At 36.0% G+C, this 22,123-nt stretch overlaps 2 protein-coding genes across 6 annotated transcripts in view; both read right to left on the bottom strand.

Moving 5' to 3' along the window:
• LOC125779380 (putative nuclease HARBI1) overlaps positions 1 to 8,436 on the bottom strand; it is a 150,025-nt gene extending 141,589 nt beyond the window's left edge. Inside the window, exon 1 of the mRNA XM_049460715.1 lies at positions 4,295 to 8,436. The gene's annotated coding sequence lies outside the window, so the exon portion shown is untranslated. The remainder of the gene's footprint in view (positions 1 to 4,294) is intronic.
• Positions 1 to 22,123, bottom strand: part of LOC105223446 (calcium/calmodulin-dependent protein kinase type 1) — a 512,064-nt gene that overhangs the window by 35,074 nt on the left and 454,867 nt on the right. The window lies entirely within an intron of this gene.

The following is a 22,123-nucleotide window of genomic DNA, read 5'->3' as shown; positions in this document are numbered from 1 at the left end:
GGACTCCAGTACCTATAGTTGACTTTTGTTCGAAATTCAGGGAAAATCATTCTCTGATAATGGTATGTATGTATGCCAAAAATTAGCGAATCGGGCCAATACTTCCCTGAGTCCCCATATAATAATAATAATAATATAAAGATAATCGAACTTTCGGTTGACTTTGTATCGCATATATCGGCCAATATGTGAATTATCTCAATAAAAATGAACTAGCGTGTTTTACTCATAACAGTGTATCTGCGTGCCTAAATAGATAAATTAGAGCGAAAACTTGACTTACCCCCCATATAACTAATATCAGAATTTACGCACATCCGACTGACTTTACTCTATATCTATAATTATTATTTTCTTTTTTCTAACACACCTTATGTGTCTGTCAGTATATAGTAATTGTTATAAATAGTATATGCATATATGTATAAAATTGATGGGATTTCGACCCTTAGGTTGACGTTTAAGGTACACTACAAAGTGTTTTCCTGGCTTTGATATTTGTAAGTTGCAAGAGCATAAAATGTTCGGATGCACCCGAATTAAGATCTTCCTTACTTGTTCTATTTAAAGCCTAACAGTCGCATAGAAGATATTTTATGGTCTCCTTCTCTTTTACCTCCTGACAGCTTTAGAAAACGTCTACCTACCTTAACGCTCCTCATATTGGTTTTTATGTGAACTGTAAACAGCTTAAATTCATTATAAAAATTGTGAACATTATGGACATGAATCGAAGCTATTCTCAATTCGAGGCCGATGACTGTTCCCTCGCAAGGTCCCTCCAATTTCACAGTCCTAGCTGCAAGACATGTTTTCAAAGGAGTAGCTTTTTCTAATAAGCCAACAGTAACGAAATTTAAATAAATTATAAACCGGATAAAGAAAAACAACGCAAATACAACAATTATAAAAATCAACTAAAAATGCAATAATTCCAGTAAATATATTTGCTTATCTTGTGCATCTAAAATGCATACAAAATATATTCTAAAATAAAATTCGCATATGTCGGAGCGGTAGTACATGTATTTTGTATGTTAGTGTACATGCGTATGTCGGAATGCTAATATTTTGTAGGTAACTGTATGTGGCAGAGCGTTATTTGAAATAGGCGACGCATTGGCAGCATATATTACGGTACTATAGATTGTAAATGCGCGAATAAGCATAGTAGTAGGAATATAGAAACTGTTACTGAGTGAAGTCTGATCGAATTCTGCGAACAGAGAGAAGAGAGGCAGGAACCGTTAGCTACTTTTAGAGCAATGAATTAGACGCTACGTGCTCGCAGAATCAGTTCAAGAAGTGATTTTGATAGGAACAGAACTTGCTGTGCTCATGTAGTGAAAATAAAAAGTGAAGTTATCGGGTTATAGTAAAGTGTAAAGTGATACAACATGGAGGATTTGCTTGTGGATGAGCAAATCCACTACGGAATGATCTACAAACGAAATCCCCGACATTAGAAGTGGGATCGGCAAGCCACGAATCGTGCCTGATCCTTGCAGCGTTGGAAGTACAGAACCGGAATCTAATGGACATAATCAAGTCCATGCAGGTACCAAGACCGGTAACAGACTCAAGGCCTGCCCACGTTGCTTTGCCAAAATTCAAGCCCGATTGCGCTGGAGCGGATGCCTCTGCATGGTGAACAACGGTGGACCTTATTTTTGAGGAAAATACCTTCGAAGGCGGCGCACTTGTGATAGCGTTAAGTAAGGCCCTAGACGGCAGCGCATCTCAATGGTTATCACAAATGTTTCGCAGGCATAACCTGGACTCAATTTTAAGTGTTATTCATTCAACGGTTCGTGGAGTCGAGACAACAACAGCAATTTTATTGAACATTATGAATGGTCATCCTAAATATGAAGAAGGATTAGTAGAATATGGTAGCCGAATTGTTACGTCACTCATGTCCATGTGGAAAAATAAAGACTTGGAAGAAATTACAGAGTCGCTAGCGTTGGCACACATGGCGCAAATGGATAACAGTTTGTTGCGTTGGGTATATAACGGGTGATTTTTTTGAGGTTAGGATTTTCATGCATTAGTATTTGACAGATCACGTGGGATTTCAGACATGGTGGCAAAGAGAAAGATGCTCAGTATGCTTTGACATTTCATCATGAATAGACTTACTAACGAGCAACGCTTGCAAATCATTGAATTTTATTACCAAAATCAGTGTTCGGTTCGAAATGTGTTTCGCGCTTTAATTTTGTTCAGCGATGAGGCTCATTTCTGGTTGAATGGCTACGTAAATAAGCAAAATTGCCGCATTTGGGGTGAAGAGCAACCAGAAGCCGTTCAAGAACTGCCCATGCATCCCGAAAAATGCACTGTTTGGTGTGGTTTGTACGCTGGTGGAATCATTGGACCGTATTTTTTCAAAGATGCTGTTGGACGCAACGTTACGGTGAATGGCGATCGCTATCGTTCGATGCTAACAAACTTTTTGTTGCCAAAAATGGAAGAACTGAACTTGGTTGACATGTGGTTTCAACAAGATGGCGCTACATGCCACACAGCTCGCGATTCTATGGCCATTTTGAGGGAAAACTTCGGACAACAATTCATCTCAAGAAATGGACCCGTAAGTTGGCCACCAAGATCATGCGATTTAACGCCTTTAGACTATTTTTTGTGGGGCTACGTCAAGTCTAAAGTCTACAGAAATAAGCCAGCAACTATTCCAGCTTTGGAAGACAACATTTCCGAAGAAATTCGGGCTATTCCGGCCGAAATGCTCGAAAAAGTTGCCCAAAATTGGACTTTCCGAATGGACCACCTAAGACGCAGCCGCGGTCAACATTTAAATGAAATTATCTTCAAAAAGTAAATGTCATGAACCAATCTAACGTTTCAAATAAAGAACCGATGAGATTTTGCAAATTTTATGCGTTTTTTTTTTAAAAAAAGTTATCAAGCTCTTAAAAAATCACCCTTTAGATAAGCAGAAACTGATGCAGCTGCAAGACTAGCATTCCAGTGTATATCATCCTCCAACAAATTCAAACGATGACATGCCTCACGTTATGTTGCACACAATTGTCCATTAACTATTCTCAATTGTTGGAATGGTGTTGTGCCACGAACATTGATCAAAAATATTTCTTTTCTACATTCCATGTAAAATATGCTGGTATTTTTTATGATGTTGGGTCATGAACATTGATCAGCAACAAACACAAATAGAAACATTCTGCATTGCTCAGATGAACAGTGTATGTATTTATACAGTTTTATTCTAATATTTATTATAATAGCAATTAACTAAAAAAATCCATTATTTAACATAAAACAACAAATTTATGGAAGAAAAACTCAAAAATTGCTTTGACAAAAGTCTACATACAGTTCAAATCTCATACTTTGTACATTGTTATAAAGGGTGATTTTTTAAGAGCTTGATAACTTTTTTTTAAAAAAAAACGCATAAAATTTGCAAAATCTCATCTGTTCTTTATTTGAAACGTTAGATTGGTTCATGACATTTACTTTTTGAAGATAATTTCATTTAAATGTTGACCGCGGCTGCGTCTTAGGTGGTCCATTCGGAAAGTCCAATTTTGGGCAACTTTTTCGAGCATTTCGAGAATTTCTTCGGAAATGTTGTCTTCCAAAGCTGGAATAGTTGCTGGCTTATTTCTGTAGACTTTAGACTTGACGTAGCCCCACAAAAAATAGTCTAAAGGCGTTAAATCGCATGGTCTTGGTGGCCAACTTACGGGTCCATTTCTTGAGATGAATTGTTGTCCGAAGTTTTCCCTCAAAATGGCCATAGAATCGCGAGCTGTGTGGCATGTAGCGCTATCTTGTTGAAACCACATGTCAACCAAGTTCAGTTCTTCCATTTTTGGCAACAAAAAGTTTGTTAGCATCGAACGATAGCGATCGCCATTCACCGTAACGTTGCGTCCAACAGCATCTTTGAAAAAATACGGTCCAATGATTCCACCAGCGTACAAACCACACCAAACAGTGCATTTTTCAGGATGCATGGGCAGTTCTTGAACGGCTTCTGGTTGCTCTTCACCCCAAATGCGGCAATTTTGCTTATTTACGTAGCCATTCAACCAGAAATGAGCCTCATCGCTGAACAAAACACGCGCGCGAAACACATTTCGAACCGAACACTGATTTTGGTAATAAAATTCAATGATTTGCAAGCGTTGCTCGTTAGTAAGTCTATTCATGATGAAATGTCAAAGCATACTGAGCATCTTTCTCTTTGACACCATGTCTGAAATCCTACGTGATCTGTCAAATACTAATGCATGAAAATCCTAACCTCAAAAAAATCACCCGTTATAAGATGCGTGTGGATATATGCACATTAGTTTCGCCAAAGGTGATGGTAAAATTATCAGGTGAGTCCGTTCCATTTTGATTTAACTTTGGAGCTGAATGTTCATCGATGAAGGAAAGTGATTGTTAGTGTTTTTCAAGATACTAAGTAAAAATATAAAGCAAAATACAAAGTAAAAACAAGAAAGAAAATCAAAATTAAGTGCATGGAAAATGAGAAGGGACCAAAATTATTAGATAATCGAAAGAAGAAGTGGGCGTGGGGAGCAAATAGATAGTAAAGGGAAGTGGAACAGTAATAATAGTGCAACAAGGGTCTTTCCAATTCCTTTAACGTGCGTCAGACTATTATACTGTGTGCGTGAGGTAGCCAAGTTATTAACTAAGCTAAAAAAATAATGATTTGACAGAAAATTTAGAGAAAACATATGAATTTAGAAAAGGAATTTTATATAGAAGAATGCAAAGAAACGGTAGAACTAACTGTTTGTCCGTAATTCCTAGGGCATTTAGATGGGCAGTGATTAATCACGTCCACGAAGCTATTATGCATTTAGGTTGCAAAAAAAGTCGATGGATTTTATTTGTTTGAAAATATGTCAAAGTATGTTCGTTGGTTTGTTGAAAATTGTATCATCTGCAAATTAGCTAAGCTATCAATTGAAAAATTGTAGGCTGAATAAAATCCGATTCCATAGAAAGACTTTCCGTGGCATGTAGTGCATATAGACATAACGGTGAAGTTGATTGAAAAAAATTACTTAAAGGAGTACGTAATTGTTTCGGTATATGCATTTACAAAATTTGTTTGCTTTCATCACACCTTAAACATTGACACTGAAAGTTCTATTAAAGTCGTTAAAGCCTTTATGTGTTTGTTTGGTATGCCTACTAGAATTATAGCGGATCAGGGCCGTAACTTTGCTTTGCTCAGGATTCAGTGAATGTTAAAATGTAATGTAGAAGAACATGTGTTGCTAAAGAAGAAAAAAAAAATGATCACCAAACAAAACTTGTAAGTTCAGAGGAAGATATGTCTTAAAATCATTAACAAGCAAAAAAAAAATATAAAAATGCGCATGAATTTTTGAAAACAATGCCAAATAGACAAATAAATAAAGAAGTTGATTTGGATGACTCAAAAGGAGATGCATCTGATTTCCATGTGAGAAATAAATATAAAAAAATGGTACAGTTGGTGTCCTGAAATCCCAGGAACAGAAGTTGCTGTGCTCGTGTAGTGAAAATAAAAAGTGCAGTTATCGTGTTATAGTAAAGTGTAAAGTAATACAACATGGAGTCATCCACAAGCAAATCCACTACGGAATCATCTACAAACGAAATCCCCGACACATACATAATCTCCATCACCAAATATTCCTCCGGCCACCATGTATGCTTGTCCACATACCATTTAAAGCAAATATTTGTAATACTAGGCAAAATATTCGCCTAAGAGGCATATGAACACCACCCTAATAGGGAAAACTGATACTGCCTAATCAAACATGATAACAGCAATGACAGACGGCAACGTTAGTCCTTAAATTAGTGAAGATAACTCCGTCGCTAACTCCCATTTAATCCGCAACATTTTTGAAAGTTAGCTGCATTTTCGTTGGCAACATTGTTAAAAATGGCCAATTGTAATCTACTGTGAATGAAAAACAAGCAAAACTGACAGCTGTTTTTCATATTTTCAAGAAAGAAGAAATTTTCATCAAGAAGTTTTTTGTTATGATGTTATGATATGATGCAGTTTTAAAAATAACGTGTTGATATGTTATTGTAATAAAAATTGGTTTTGTAACTATTGAGCGGCTAACAACCGCAATGTTTATCTCCTATCCATTTTCATTGAAAGTATTATGTTATAAAAATGATTATCAGCTGTTTACGAGAGTTTCAAACTCACACAGCTGCCGTCTGTCACCTTAAAATTTGGATGTGATTAAGGTCACAGTTAATCCGGATTAACGCTGCCGTCTGTCAACGTTATAAATAAACGATAAGAGACTAATCCTAATTCATATCATCCCACCACATCTGGGAAAACTTGTGGGATTTCCCCCAAGACCACCACCAAATAGCAAAAAGAGGTTGAAACATCGTTTCTTAACTGCATTCAAAACGAAAGCAAAGCGGGCTAAAACCTATTCGATTCTATGTCGAAAATACGATAGCTGTACATCATAAGTGCTGCCATGTCGCTATGCACTTGGTCTTTCTATTGAATGAGTGGGCGCCCTTTTCTTCGTTGCCCACTCCCGGGTCTCGAATCAAAGAAAGTTTTCAATCATGTATAATGTGACAAGAATAATGAGGGACTAGAGCGCAGTTTTTGTTCGTCGAGAAAGGAATCTGTCTCTTAATTGCATACCGATCACAGATTATTGGAGGAATTTATGCTAGTTCCCAGATATACAAAGTTCTTCACATTTCCACGGGCGAGAAATCTTTGCGGTTGCCCTCGTTCACCGCAGACCAATTTCTTTTGCTGCTTTTTTTCAAGATGGGAAAGGCTGCGTTCTTGTTAAGGCCTGCATTGTCAACATCATCAGCGGACCCAAGTAGCATTATACTTTTTGAGAAAACAGTCCTACTGCGATTCAGATCAGCGGCACGTATCACTTTTTCCAGGATTAAATTGAAGAGCAGACACGCTTTGACAGAGTAAATGATTGTGCTCAACGTCATTCCGCATAACTGTATGAGTTTCGCACCTAAATTAGACGGCATCGAATAGGCAGCTTCTATTAGAGATGTCAAAAGCGTATTTAAACATAAAGGTGATGGATGTCGATTTGTTTGTCAGTTAGTCGAGTAGCTGGATGACAATGTTGTCACGGTAGATTGTTGATGCGAGTTCTTCTTCATCCGTCTCAGCACTGGTTTTGCTATTTAATACTTTCAAGAAGCGTTCCCCCCGAATTCCGAGTGTACTCTCACGTTTTGTTGTATCTCTTCTTTTTGTTGAAAGTGCGTTTTTATTCCTTTCTCTTCTCGCGGATTCGCTCTTTCACAGCCATCGTTATAATCGGCGACAATATAATGTACGTAAAACTATAACACCGGAAGTGTGCCTACCGTCTACCACAACGTGATTAATTCAGTTGCGCGTATTTTGATCAGGAAACAGCGGATATTTGGAGAGGCTTTCTGAGAGGTGTCTTGGAATCTATTTTTCCGAGTACCAACCGAAAAAAAAAAATTTTTTTTGAATCACCCTACTGTGCATATTTCATTTAAATGAATTTACTTATTCCTATCTTTAAAGCAGATGAAGTACAAATTATAAATAAATGTTATTACAACTTTAATAATAAAGTATTAAATTTCACAGTTTATTGGGGAGGTAAGTATATAATTGTCAAATATCTTATATATAATTATTATTATAATATTATATAGTAAGCTGAAATTCAAATTAAAAATTTTAGAAAATTTTAGCAAAAAAAACATTAGAAAAGCATTGAAATTAATTCTCTCAGCCATTGCATATAAGCATGTAAATATTAAGCTGAAAGTAAAGTTGTTAGATTAGTTCTTTTTGATATGACTTTTTGTCCTAAAAAATTTGTGGACACATCAGGTTGTGAATTATATTCAACGTCTATTAGATTTATTATAGTTTCTTCGTCTATATTACAATCTTCGTTTTCAATAATAAAATTGTGAAGCACCATACAAGCCATTATTATGTGCTTTGCCAAGACCAAGTTCTGGATTTCAAGATAACTAAGAATCCGAAATTTTTTTCAAAATACCGAAAGCCTGTTCTATGAAGGCTTTTGTCGAACTTAGCACATCGTTGAATCTTTTTTGTTCTTGTGTTAGATACCCATTATATTTGTATGGTACCATTAAAAAAGTCTCTAAAGGATAAGCACCGTTTCCCAATAGATGATATTGTGGCGAAATTTTAAGCGTCTTGTTTATGATAGCTTGTCGTATTGGGCTGTTGTGCCATATGACACCGTCCTGGATATCCAGCGAATACATTAGTAAAACGCATTTTGCTACCCGCTATTGCCTACATACATATATTGAAGTTACATTTTAGTGTTAAATATATCTGAAGAAGATAATACTTGCCTGTACAACAACTGAATATTGTCCTTTTCTATTGTAATAGCTTATGCTATCAGTTTTAGGTTGCTGAATGCGAACAAGCATAACACAAATGGAAGGGGCAGAGCACGACTAGACTCAAACTGCTCCATAGTAGCTCGTTGGCTTTGGTCGGTTGCTGGAAATTTTATTAACTTTGCTTTTAAGCGACTAATTGCTTTTGCTGTACGAATAAAGTTGTAATATGCAGAACAAATACCCAAGTGAAAACAATCACTTAAGGGGTCATTCTAGTCTAGAAATTTAAAAAAATCGTTTTTTTTTTATTTTCAAAGTTTAACTATTCAAGAATATGTGTACAAGAGGATTTTTCAAAATTCAAATTATTTTCGGAGATATAGGCATTTTTCTGACCCGGCATCCAAACTGGTTCGGCCGGCACGCGAAACTTTAAACGCGTTTTTCTCAAAACTGACTTTTTCGGAACGATGCCCACGATTTCTCAGGTTCTACTGTACCGAGTTACGTGAAATTTTTATAGCGTCTTCTTTGTAGGCTTGTCTATGGTTGGAAGAATTTCTCGCGAAAGTCATGAAACCATCGATTTCCTTAAAGTGAAAGAAAAATACCAAAAAAGTTATCAAATGTACCTCTCTTGCTTAGCTTCCATCAACGAAGATGTAGATACGCGTAAAACACAGGTGTCAACCCAACTCATTAAGGAAAGGACTTCAGAAGCCACAATGATGGATTTCGCTCCTGCAGTTCACCTTCCACCATGCGACACCGAAATCTTTTACGGAGATTATACAACTTGGCCCACCTTTCGGGATATGTTTACAGCCCTGTATATCCGTAACCCAAGGATTAGTAATGTTGAAAGACTCTTTCACCTTACTCAGAAGACCCGAGGAGAAGCAAGAGAGATTCTCCAAAACGCACCCCTAACAAATGATGGTTTCATACTAGCCTGGAAAAATTTAGTCGACCAATACGAAAACAAGAGGTTTCAGGTAAACACACAATTAAATACCCTTTTTAACCTACCCCAAGTAACTCAGGAAACAGGTTGTGCTATAAAAAGCTTACAACGCTCCGTTAATAACGTTTTAACCAATTTACACAATCTTGAGATTGACACGAACAGCTGGGATCCGATATTAATATATCTTTGTAGTTCAAAACTACCTAAGCAAACTCTCGAAACCTTTGAATATACCCTAGCAGATAATTCAGATATACCGACGTGGTCAAATTTTGACAGTTTTTTAACCCACAAATACAAAACTCTTGAATCTGTTGGAAATTTCAAAGCTTCAGTAGCAAAATTACCCCCATTCCACACCGGTACAGATAAAAACACAGCTGAAAAGAAATATAACACTTTTTATGCTAACGTGACTGAAACGCAAATTGCTACACCCTCTAATACTCAAAAGAATACTAATTTCAACTTTACCCTGTACAGAAAAAACAGTCTTTGCTTAAGTCTGTACTGTGAGAGTTCACTTTTGACCCTGATTTTCTTTATTAAAATTTATTCCCTCAATACATTTCTTAATTCTAATTTCTTAACTATGTATATATGTATATGTGTGTATGCTTAGTGTGCATACACATGTGTAAATATGTATTATATTTTTATTGCATTTTTCAGATACCAACGCATTGATATTTTATAGTTTTTTAGATTAGTGCATCTAACGCACTTATACACATACGTACACACGCTTGATACTTTCTTATCTGTTGCTTGTGTGCATTAATATTTCGAGTATGTATATTTTGTATTTTAATATTAGTATTATGTATACTCTAATTTATGAGTTTTCTTTTATGTGCAATGATTTTCACATTTTTATGAGCAAGTCTCATATTACAATTTTGTTGCTTATCATTGCACTTGACATTTAGTGGACTGTATATACTTTTTATTTAATTTATTGTTTACATGTATATTTTTATGTATTAATGTAGTTGTGTCAAAAATATAATTTTGTATATATAATTCTATCTTAAGGTTACAAAACTTTCATGTTCATATCTTTATGAACATTCTGCCAGGGGCCAAAGTTGTATCTTAACTTTACTTGTATATTATGTTTTATTATTAATATTTTTTAATTATGTCTAACTGGAAGTTCAAATGGAACAGTCACAGTTCTTGTTACACATTTGGATCTTATATATAAAATAGTAATGATTAATGCTATTATCAAAACTAATGTTAGCGAAACGTGACCACTTACGTGATAAAAATTTATACTTTTTAATTTTATATTTTCTGTTTTGAGGAGTTCTATTTGTTGTTTAAGATGTACGATATCTTTGGTATTGTTTATTAATGTTGAATCAAAAGGTTTTATTTGTAGTTCTGGAATATCTTCAATATCTTTAACCCAAGAAGAGGATAGCAATTCTTTTTTAATTTCAGATTGTACGTGATGAGATGCTGTTACAGTTACTCCTTCATGCCGGACTGTGCATTCTTCTCTTATTGTCATAATGCCTTGACTAGGGATTTCCATATGCATTTGTTGATTATTATCACATTCTAGATATATCATTGCTTTGCTAAATAATTTGTAAAGCCACCGATTTTGAGAAGATAATTTTATCCAAACGTTTTTATTTGTAGAAGGTTTGAAATCACATGCTTCATTTTCTAATTGTTTTAAAGCTGCTACTTCACATGAATTATCCGTCGCTGATTTCCAAGCTAAATTTCCAGGACATTGGTAATGATTCTCTGAGTTAGTAGAACATTTATCTAGATCTACTTGGTTTATAAGTGAATATTGATTCAAATCAAACTTGTATATTAAATATTCTGCCTTTATTTCTGGAATAATCATATTCCCTTTGTAATTTATTGGAAGTGGATTTAATTTATATACGTTTGACGGTTCATACGATATTAAGGGAATTTCTAGGTTTATGACTAGCCGTGAATCAACAATTAAACCTTTAGCAGTCATCGATTTATAAATTTCTTTTAATTCGTTACCCGATTGTCTTCCAGGTAGTATTAATTTGTGTGGTAGTTTGTTTCTAATAAATTCAATTTCTTTATTAAGTTGCGAAGGCTTTAATAGTTTTGGATTTATGCGACCATGATTTATGTCAATTAGAAGATTAATTATTGAAGTTTGGATTTCTTCACATTCGTCCATAACTATTCCTATTGAAATGGTTAATATTTGAAACATCAAGGTCATTCGTTCAGCATTTTGATCTTTTATTAGTTCGTTATAAAATTTATTAAGTTGTTAATTCATTTTCTCAAAATTACGGTTAACTTCATCTGTTGCCTTTTTTAATATATTTATGGTAGAATCAACTACCGATGTCTGCCTTTTAAACATTTATGCTATATCTTTTTGGTTGTCGAAAATATTTCTAATATTTGATTCCATATTTTCTCGGTCATCAGCTTCCATAATTCCGAATAATATATGGTAAATTGAACCAACGAATTCGAATGGTGCTCGCTTTTTTCTATTTTGTTTTTTCATAAACAATTCATTATTTGCTTTAAGACTATTATATTTGTCATTTAAAGTTGCAGTAATCATTATGCAGGCATCTTCGTAATAGGTAAATATTTTGCATTGATTTTCAAGTCTGTTAATAAATTCTTGTATTTTATGCATCCGATCATAATAAGTACCTAATTCGTAATAGACTATTAAATTCCATTTTGAATTTATTATGTCCATTTTACTAATCGGTTCCAAATATATTGCTGTATTATTTTTTAGTTTAGTCACTGAAGCTCCTTAGACTTAGTTTGTGTTGCTAGCATGAGTATCGTTAAGAACCACATCAGCAATTTGCTTGATTTACTCGGTCGTTCTGAGGTTGCAGTATTTTTTGTTATTCTCGAAGTCAGCAAACTTGTCACATGATTTGCTTCCTCTGCTCTACTGCTGTTTGTTACCTCCAGTTGGCATAATTTGTGAACGGGCCGTTTAAGTATGCCATTTTGTAATTTTAGAGTTACAACTCTTATATTTCCATCCTTTCCCGGATGAGTTTCAATAATTTTTCCTAATGGCCATTTGGCTGGATGAGTTTCTTCATCTTTAATAATAACTATTTGTCCTTGTACGAGATTAGCTTGTTTGGTTTTCCACTTCATGCGTTGTTGCAACATTACAACATATTCGCTTTCCCATCGTTTCCAAAAGTCTTTTTTAAGTTTTTGTATTAATTTCCATCTATCTAATGAACCTATTTGGTTATCATTAATTGCTTCAGGACAATCTATTATTGGACATCCTATTAAAAAATGGCCAGGCGTTAAAACGTCTATATCGCTTTCACTATCTATCGCACATAAAGGTCGTGAATTCGGTACTGCTTCAATCTGTGATAGTAAAGTAATCATTTCTTCAAATGTCAATTTAGTTTCGCCTATCACTCTTTTTAAATGATATTTCACCGACTTCACTCCTGCCTCCCAAATTCCTCCGAAGTGAGGAGCTGCCGGGGGCCCGAAATGCCATTGAATTTTATCTGCTTCTAATATGGGAGCTACGGCTGAATTATTTTTGATTGCCATTTTAAAATCTCGGTCTAATCTTCTACAAGCTCCGACAAAATTTGTTCCATTGTCCGAATATATATGTTGACTTTTACCTCTTCTAGCAAAAAATCTTTTCAAAGCAGCTAGGAACGCTTCGGTTGTTAAATCACTTACTGCTTCTAAATGAATAGCTTTTGTTGCCATACAAACAAATACAGCTATATATCCTTTAAATGTTTTTTGTCCTCGTCCTTTTGAACATTTCATATGAATCGGTCCTGCATAGTCTATACCAACGTGTGTAAATGGAATTGACATAGATACTCGGAATTCTGGAAGATTTCCCATTAATTGTTTTGCTACTTCTTTGCGGTAACGTACGCATCTACTACAAGTTCGAATTGTCTTTTTTATAGAATTCTTCAATCCAACAATCCAGTAATTCCTTCTAATCATTGATTCCATTAACTTGTTTCCTCCATGTAAAGTTATTTTATGAATATTTTCAATTATCAATGATGACAAATGTGACTTATTTAATATTATTGGATGCTTTTGATTAAATTGAAGATTTGAATTACCCAATCTACCTCCTACACGAAGGATTCCCTTATTATCCAAAATTGGATTTAAGCTTGCAATGCTACTTTTATGATTAATTTCTTTTTTTATTTCTAAACTCTGAATTTCCTCTCTAAATTGTAAATTTTGCTGATATCTTATTAACATTTCTTCAGCTTCCTTCATTTCAGATTTAACTAAGTATTCAGGGCATTTTTTCCCTCTTATTCTTTTTACAAATCGCAAAATATAAGCCTTATTAATTTGCTTAAACTAGAATATTTAAGTATTACCTTATCCAAGAAATGTAATTCCTCTGAGGTTGGCACATACGTTGCATCGATTTGAATAATCTTCTTTATTGGCCAATGATGTTCCTCTTCTCGCAACCATTTTGGTCCCTTCCACCATAGATCGTGTTCTATTAGTTTGTTCGCCAGTACCCCTCTGGTTGCTACATCAGCTGGATTGTCCTTTGTTCCAACGTGTTGCCATTTCGCATTGGAAACAAGTAATTTGATTTGTTCTATTCGTGTTCAAATAAATCTGTCTTTACCTTGGCAATTATTTATCCATGCTAACGTTATAGTTGAATCGCTCCAAGCAAATATTTTCATTTCTCTGTTGATGACTGTTTTTATCCTTTGCAGCAATTTAGCAAGTAGGTGAGCCGCGCATAGTTCCAGTTTTGGTAACGTTTTCTTATTTTTAATTGGATTCACTTTAGTTTTACCAGCAACAATTGTTAAACTGATCCAACTTTAGCATATACAACTGCTGCATAAGCTTTCTCTGAAGCATCTGCGAATCCATGTAGTTCAAATTTAAAGTTGTTTTTAGTTTCAAACCATCTAGGAATTTTTATTCGTTTTATCTCTGGTATATGCTGCATAAACTCTTGTCATTCTTTTGTTAAATTCTCGTCAAGTAACTCGTCCCAGTTGAGTTTCATCAACCAAAGTTTCTGTATAAATAACTTTGCTATAACGGTTGTTGGTGAAAGCCATCCCATTGAGTCGAAAATTCGCGCTAAATCAGACAAAGCTTGTCTTTTTGTAACCAGCTTTTGCGTTGAAAGATTCGTATTAAATCCAAACATGTCTTTGGTAGGATCCCATTGAATACCCAATGTCTTTATTGTTTCGTCTTCTGCTATTTTTATTACTTCATTCGCGTTATTTACCGGAATTGTTGCTATGATTTCACTGTTGTTTGACATCCACTTACTTAAGTGAAATCCATATTTTTGTAGTTGTTTCGATATTTCATACTGAATGGCCTTACATTCATCTATTGAATCTGCTCCTGCCATTAAATCGTCCATGTAGAAGTCGTTTTTAATGATGTTTGAAAGCAAATAGTTGTGGGGCTCGCATAGTTTGGCAATTTCTTGTAAAGTTCTCGTTGCCAAAAAAGGAGCTGATGCTGTCCCATATGTAACTGTTTGTAGTTTGTATTCTTCTATCGGCTCTCCTTTTGTTTCTCTCCACAATATACGTTGGTAATCTTGATCACTATCTGTTATTTTAATTTGTCGAAACATCTTTTCAATATCACTAGTTAATACATATTGCCAAAGTCTCCATTTGATTATAATGTCAAATATATCTCTTTGAAGTCTCGGTCCTATGAAGAGGATGTCATTTAAAATACTTCCATTTGTAGTTTTTGCAGACGCATCGAAAACTACTCGTAGTTTAGTCGTTCTACTGTCTTCTCAAATCACTGCTTGATGTGGCAAATAGTATTTTCCGCATTTATTTTCACTTGCTTTTTCCATGTGGTCCATTTCTGAATATTCTTTCATAAATTGCACATATTGTTGTTTTAACTCGTTATTTGTAGCGAACCTTTTCTCAAGATTAAGAAACCTCGCCATAGCTTGTTTGCGAGAATCGCCTAATTCTTTTTCTTGTTTAAAAGGTAGATTGACGACAAATCGATTATTTCCATTTCTTACTGTTGTTTTTTCAAAAATTCTTAGGCATTCATCATCATCTGCTGTATCTGCTGGAGTTGTAGTGTCTTCTATTTTCCAAAACTTCTCCAATGTTGTAGTAACCGCTGCTAAAATTGTATTGTTTTTTCTCGGTTGTTGTAAAACTCCCGACAATATCCAGCCCAATTTCGTAGCTTGACCTAGTATTCGATCTCTCCATTTGCTGCCTTCACCCTTATCTGTGCTGTTGCTAGGAGTATCGCCATTTCCGAATGTTTCGTCATCATTGTGGAAGATGTTTTTGTGACATTTTCTTCACTTCCTCCTTTTCCTTTTTGGAATTCCTTGAAGTGCAATAAATTATGATGATTTCTTTCACACTTATTTCACTTCTTTTTATTATTACATTTTCCTTCATATACGTGATCAAGGCAAATGTAGCATAACTTGTTGTTTGTTATGAATCTTCTTCGATTCATCGTAGTCAATGTCTGAAACTTTCTGCATTCACCAATTTGATGCCCAGGAACCTTGCAGTATACACAATTATTTTGTGCCGCTGTATAAAATGTAGGTGTTCGCTGTGGCTGCTTTTGATTGTTCCATTTAGTTGGTTTTCTGTCGCGTATTGCTTCTAGAGCTTGATATTGCTGTTCCAGAAAACTGAAGACGTCATCTAGGCTTTGTATATCCATACTTTTTTTTACGTTTTGCTCGTATAAACGTAGACTTTCTTTGTCTAGTTTTCGAACCACTATCCGAGCTATGATGGCTTGTTCGTCATTTAAATTTAGATTTAGCCCTTTTAAAGCATAAATGCATTCTTTGGTGGTATCTAACAGCTGCTTCATGCTTTGTGCACTTTCTCCATTTGCTGTCGGTTGATCAAGTAGTCTGTCTACTTGTGCTGTAAATTGTAGCCTTCTATTCTCATACCTTTCCTTGAGAATTTGCCAAGCAGCTTCATAATTTGTTGCTGTTACTGGTAGATGTTGAATTAATCTACCAGCTTCTCCACCTAATGATGTCTTCAATCGGAACATCTTTTCCACTTCTGTAAAGTGCTTCGAATTATGCACCAAACTTTTAAAAAGATCGTGGAATGACGACCATTGTTTCATTTCACCGTAAAATATCGGAATTTTAATTTCCTGCAGTTTTATATTGGAATACATTGTTTGTGGTGAATTATAATTATTTAATTTCTCCGTTATCCTTTCGATGATGATTTTGTATTCTTGACGAAATACATCTATTTGTTCCTCAATAGATTCTTCAGTTGTTTCAACTAATTTGATATTTTGAGTTTCAAAATATGATTCTTCAACATTTTCAAATTGTATTTGAAGCTTGGTTTTGAATTCTCTCATTTGCTCTAGAGAATCCAATGCATTTCTTCGTATTTCATCCATCGTGCTTTTGAGCATTTTTGCTCGACGTTGATATTTTCTTTCAACGCCAGACGCGGCTTCAGGTGGTGCGACCTGAATAGTTTGTGGCGTAGATTCTATTTGCCACATGCTGCTCACTGCTGAAACACCTTCGGCAGTACTTTGAATTCTTAAATTCTGAATAGAATTCTCCGTTGTTTGCATTACATGCTCGAAGTAGTTCTTCGCAATGTATTCCTCAGCTTCTTGACTCTTCTTAGCCATTATTTTATTATGATTTGCAGTAAACTCTTTCATAACAGTCTGAATATGATCCATATATTCCAGACATGAAGCCTTTCTTATTTTTCCGCTCAGGATTTTCTGCTCCTCCAACGCAGCTAGATCTCCCAACTCCTTCTGTCGTGTTAGCAAATTCTTCATATTTGCTTCTTTATAGATGGTTTTGTATATATATATATTTTTTTTTTTGCACTGTTCTTGTTGTTATAGCCACAAGGACGCTTTTAAAAATTTTTTTAACTTTTACTAAAAGTAATTTTTATAAATGCGGGTAGTCTTTGCTATTCCGGCTTACATTTATTTTTACTTGGCTAAGTAATGCTCTTTTTATTTTAAGAGGCTTCTAGTACTTGCACTTGCTCGATTCTTTTTCAAAAAGAGGATCGAAGGACCAAATGTACAGAAAAAACAGTCTTTGCTTAAGTCTGTACTGTGAGAGTTCACTTTTGACCCTGATTTTCTTTATTAAAATTTCTTCCCTCAATACATTTCTTAATTCTAATTTCTTAATTATGTATATATGTATATGTGTGTATGCTTAGTGTGCATACACATGTGTAAATATGTATTACATTTTTATTGCATTTTTCAGATACCAACGCATTGATATTTTATAGTTTTTTAGATTAGTGCATCTAACGCACTTATACACATACGTAAACACGCTTGATACTTTCTTATCTGTTGCTTGTGTGCATTAATATTTCGAGTATGTATATTTTGTATTTTAATATTAGTATTATGTATACTCTAATTTATGAGTTTTCTTTTATGTGCAATGATTTTCACATTTTTATGAGCAAGTCTCATATTACAATTTTGTTGCTTATCATTGCACTTGACATTTAGTGGACTGTATATACTTTTTATTTAATTTATTGTTTACATGTATATTTTTATGTATTAATGTAGTTGTGTCAAAAATATAATTTTGTATATATAATTCTATCTTAAGGTTACAAAACTTTCATGTTCATATCTTTATGAACAACCCAACATAATATATGTAGATACAGAAAGCTGTAAGCTCTGCAAAAAGCAGCAAATTTCTCGCAATGAATGTAGAGACACGTATGTATCTCTACAATCAAAATATATGGTTATTACTATAACTGCTCGGCCATATCACGCAGCTACAAGAACTGTGTGAGTAAATTCTCGTGTCGTAAGTGTCACAAATTATAAGCTATCAGCACAGGCATTTATACTAAATAACCTAACTGATAATTTACCCTCATACCCCTTGGATCCAAAGCAGTGTCTTAAAAATCTTGGATTCACTTTAGCCGACACCCAATTCCACAAACCCAGACCCGTGGATATACTAATCGGTAGTAATATCTACCCAAGTATTTTACTCAATGGAGTAAAGAGAAACATACTAGGTTCACTCTTAGCTCAAGAGACAGAATTCGGACCCATAACCCAACCCTCCCAAAATTCCGCCATAGTATCATTTCACAATAAAGTGAACCCCGAGAATCTACTCACACATTTTTGGGAGGTGGCGGAAATCCCAAAGGAATCCGTAGTTTCCAAATCGGACCAAATTTGTGAGGAAATTTTCCAAAAAACTACCCGTCGTAATCCAGATGGGCGCTATCTAGTAACCCTACCCTTCAAAGAACCCGACAATATTGATATCGGATACTCTAGACATATAGCGTTGGCCCAATTCCTCAGAAATGAACGAGCTTTACTTAAAAAAACCGAAGTGAAAGCAGAATATGACAAAGCAATTATGGAATATTTGGAACTCGGACAAATGAAGAAAGTAGAATATGACCATTCTGGTAAAGCGACCCAATATTACTTACCACACCACGCAGTCATTAAACCCGATCATATAACCACGAAATGGTATGGTATTTAATGCATCTTGCCCCACGTCAAATAACAAAAGCTTAAATGACGTCTTACATATCGGGCCTACTTTACAGAAAGATCATGTTATTCTGATCACAAATTGGCGACTCTTCCAATTCGCTTTTAATGCGGATATTCAGAAAACGTACCGGCAAATACTCCTAGACCCTATTCACACTCGGTTCCAAAGGATACTATTTAGGAAGTCGCCGGAAGACACAATAGAAGACTTTGAATTGCAAACAGTCACGTTCGGCATAAATTGTGGCCGTATCTAGCGATCCGTACCCTCATGAAGCTAGCCGATGATGTAGACGATATCTAAGCTGAAACTCATGACCTAACCACGGCAAAGTCAGCACGCGATGAACTCATTTTTGCTCTGATGTCCCCAGGATTCGCTCTGCGAAAATGGACCTCCAATGACCCACACATTCTGAAAGGACTTCCACAGGATCATCTTTTAGAGACGGAAACACTCAACCTTTCGGAACACGAAAACACCAAAACTCTAGGCATTCGATGGAACTCCAAAAAGGATTCATTTTTATTCCTCGTCAAACCAATGGAGAAAAAACCCGCACACACCAATCGTGAAGTTTTATCAGCCATAACAAAATTGTTTGACCCAGCCGGTGGGCTTAATCCATTAATAATCATGGCAAAAATAATTATGCAACAAATATGGCTAGATAAAACTGACTGGGATGAAAGCCTGAAGCCCCTCACCCTTCATCGATGGAACAGTTTCGTGAAGGATTATGGAAACATAAATAAAATTGAAATACCCAGATGGGCTCATTTTAACCCAACAGCCACCATCGAATTCCACGGTTTCTCTGATGCTTTAGAAAAAGCATATGCCGCGACAATTTACATAAGGGTTTTAGTCGGATATAAAATATGGACGACTCTCTTAGTGTCAAAAACAAGAGTCGCTTCCATTAAAATCATATCCCTACCCAGATTGGAACTCTGCGTAGCGGTTCTACTGGCTAACCTTCTTAACTCTACCCTATTCCAACTACACCTAACCCAATATAAAAATTATTTTTGGACTGACTCACCATGGTCATTCCGAGGATGAGCAGTTTAATGAACATTGAAAAAATTAGAAGTCAACCTGGTTACGGATTTTATAGAAGATTATAACATTATACAACATACAAATCGACAAGAAATATTAGCTATTATTAACGAACTGCAACTAAGTATACAGCAATCAGGACTTGAGGTAGATTCTAAACCACCAGAAATGCAACTGGAAATCATACGGAAAAAGGTAAAAACATTAATACCACACAGATATAAAAGAGGTCGAATTAATTTCATAGGTCGAACCAATTCCATAGGGACAGTGGGAAAATGGCTACTTTGAACAATGGATGATGAGAATAGAAAGGAAATCGAAGAACATACATAAAACTTCTTAAAACTGATTTTATAATTCAATCAAAAATTTTGCAAGATAACGTGGAACATATTAACGATGTGACCAAAGATGCCTTCTATGAGGGCTTGGAGCGCACTTATGAGAGCTGCCCCCGCCACGATGTCAAAATTGTGCTTGGCGACTTTAACGCCAGGGTGGGAAATGAAGGTACCTTTGGCAATACGGTCAGTAAATTCTGGCTCCACGACGAAACATCCCCAATGGGTTGAGGCTGATCGACTTCGCCGGGGCCCGAAATATGGTTATCTGTAGTACTAGATTCCAGCACAAGAAAATACAGCAAGCTCCGGATCGAAAAGCCACCAACCAGATCGATCATGTTGTGATAGACGGAAGACACGTCTCCAGTGTTCTAGACGTGCGTACGCTCCGAGGTCCTAACATCGACTTCGACCACTATCTTGGTGCAGCCAAGATTCGCACCCGCCTCTGTGCAGAAAAAAATGCACGTCAACAAACACAAGGAAGGTTCGACGTCGAGAAGCTGCAATCACAACAGACACCGTCAACAAACTGAATGGAACTTATCAGTGTGGCTTTAGACCTGGCAAATCAACAACCGACCAGATATTCACCCTGCGCCAAATCTTGGAAAAGACCCGTGAATGGAGAATCGACACACACCACCTCTTCGTCGATTTCAAAGCTGCTTCCGACAGCACGAAAAGGAGCTGCCTTTATGCCGCGATGTCTGAATTTGGAATCCCCACAAAACTAATACGGCTGTGTAAACTGACGTTGAGCAACACCAAAAACTCCGTCAGGATCGGGAAGATCCTCTCCGAGCCGTTCCATACAAAACGAGGTTTCAAACAAGGCGACTCCCTATCGTGCGACTTCTGGGTCTGGCAGTGAACGAGGGCAAGACGAAATATCTCCTGTCATCAAACAAACAGTTGTCGCACTCGCGACTTGACTCTCACGTCACTGTTGACAGTCATAACTTCGAAGTTGTAGATAATTTCGTCTATTTAGGAACCAGTGTTAACACCACCAACAATGTCAGCCTAGGAATCCAACAGATTATACTTCGGACTGAGTAGAACTTGAAAAGTAAAGTCCTCTCTCGACGAACAAAAGCCATAAGTCGCTCATAATTCCCGTCCTGCTATATGGTGCAGAGGCCTGGACGATGACAACAACCGATGAGTCGACGTTACCAGTTTTCTAGAGAAAAATTCTGCGGAAGATTTATGGTCATTTGCGCATTGTCCACGGGCGAATATCGCATTCGATGGAACGATGAGCTGTACGAGATATACGGCGACATTGACATAGTTCTGCGAATTAAAAGACAGCGGCTACGCTGGCTAGGTCATGTTGTCCGGATGGATGAAAACAGTCCAACTCTGAAAATATTCGACGCAGTACCCGCGGGGGGAAGCAGAGGGAGGGGAAGACCTTCACTCCGTTGCAAAGACCAAGTGGAGAAGAACTTGGCTTCGCTTGGGATATTCAATTAGCGCCATCTAGCGAAAAGAAAAAACGACTGGCGCGCTGTTGCTAACTCGGCTTTAATCACGTAAGCGGTGTCTACGCCAGTAGAGAAGAATATTAATATTATGAACTGGACCAAGGCATGTACAAATTTTCCATTGAAAATACGCTAAAATCGTGATTTTTTATCTTTAAATTCCTACAGCTCAGTGGCATTTTATGGCATCGCTTTGACTTTAGACGCATATTGCTCAGAATCGTTCATTTTAGAAAAGTTCCTAGTG

Source organism: Bactrocera dorsalis, chromosome 6 (assembly GCF_023373825.1).
Source record: "Bactrocera dorsalis isolate Fly_Bdor chromosome 6, ASM2337382v1, whole genome shotgun sequence".
NCBI lineage: Eukaryota > Metazoa > Arthropoda > Insecta > Diptera > Tephritidae > Bactrocera > Bactrocera dorsalis.
Note: the sequence above shows the minus strand (reverse complement) of the source record. Positions and strands in the feature narration are given on the sequence as shown.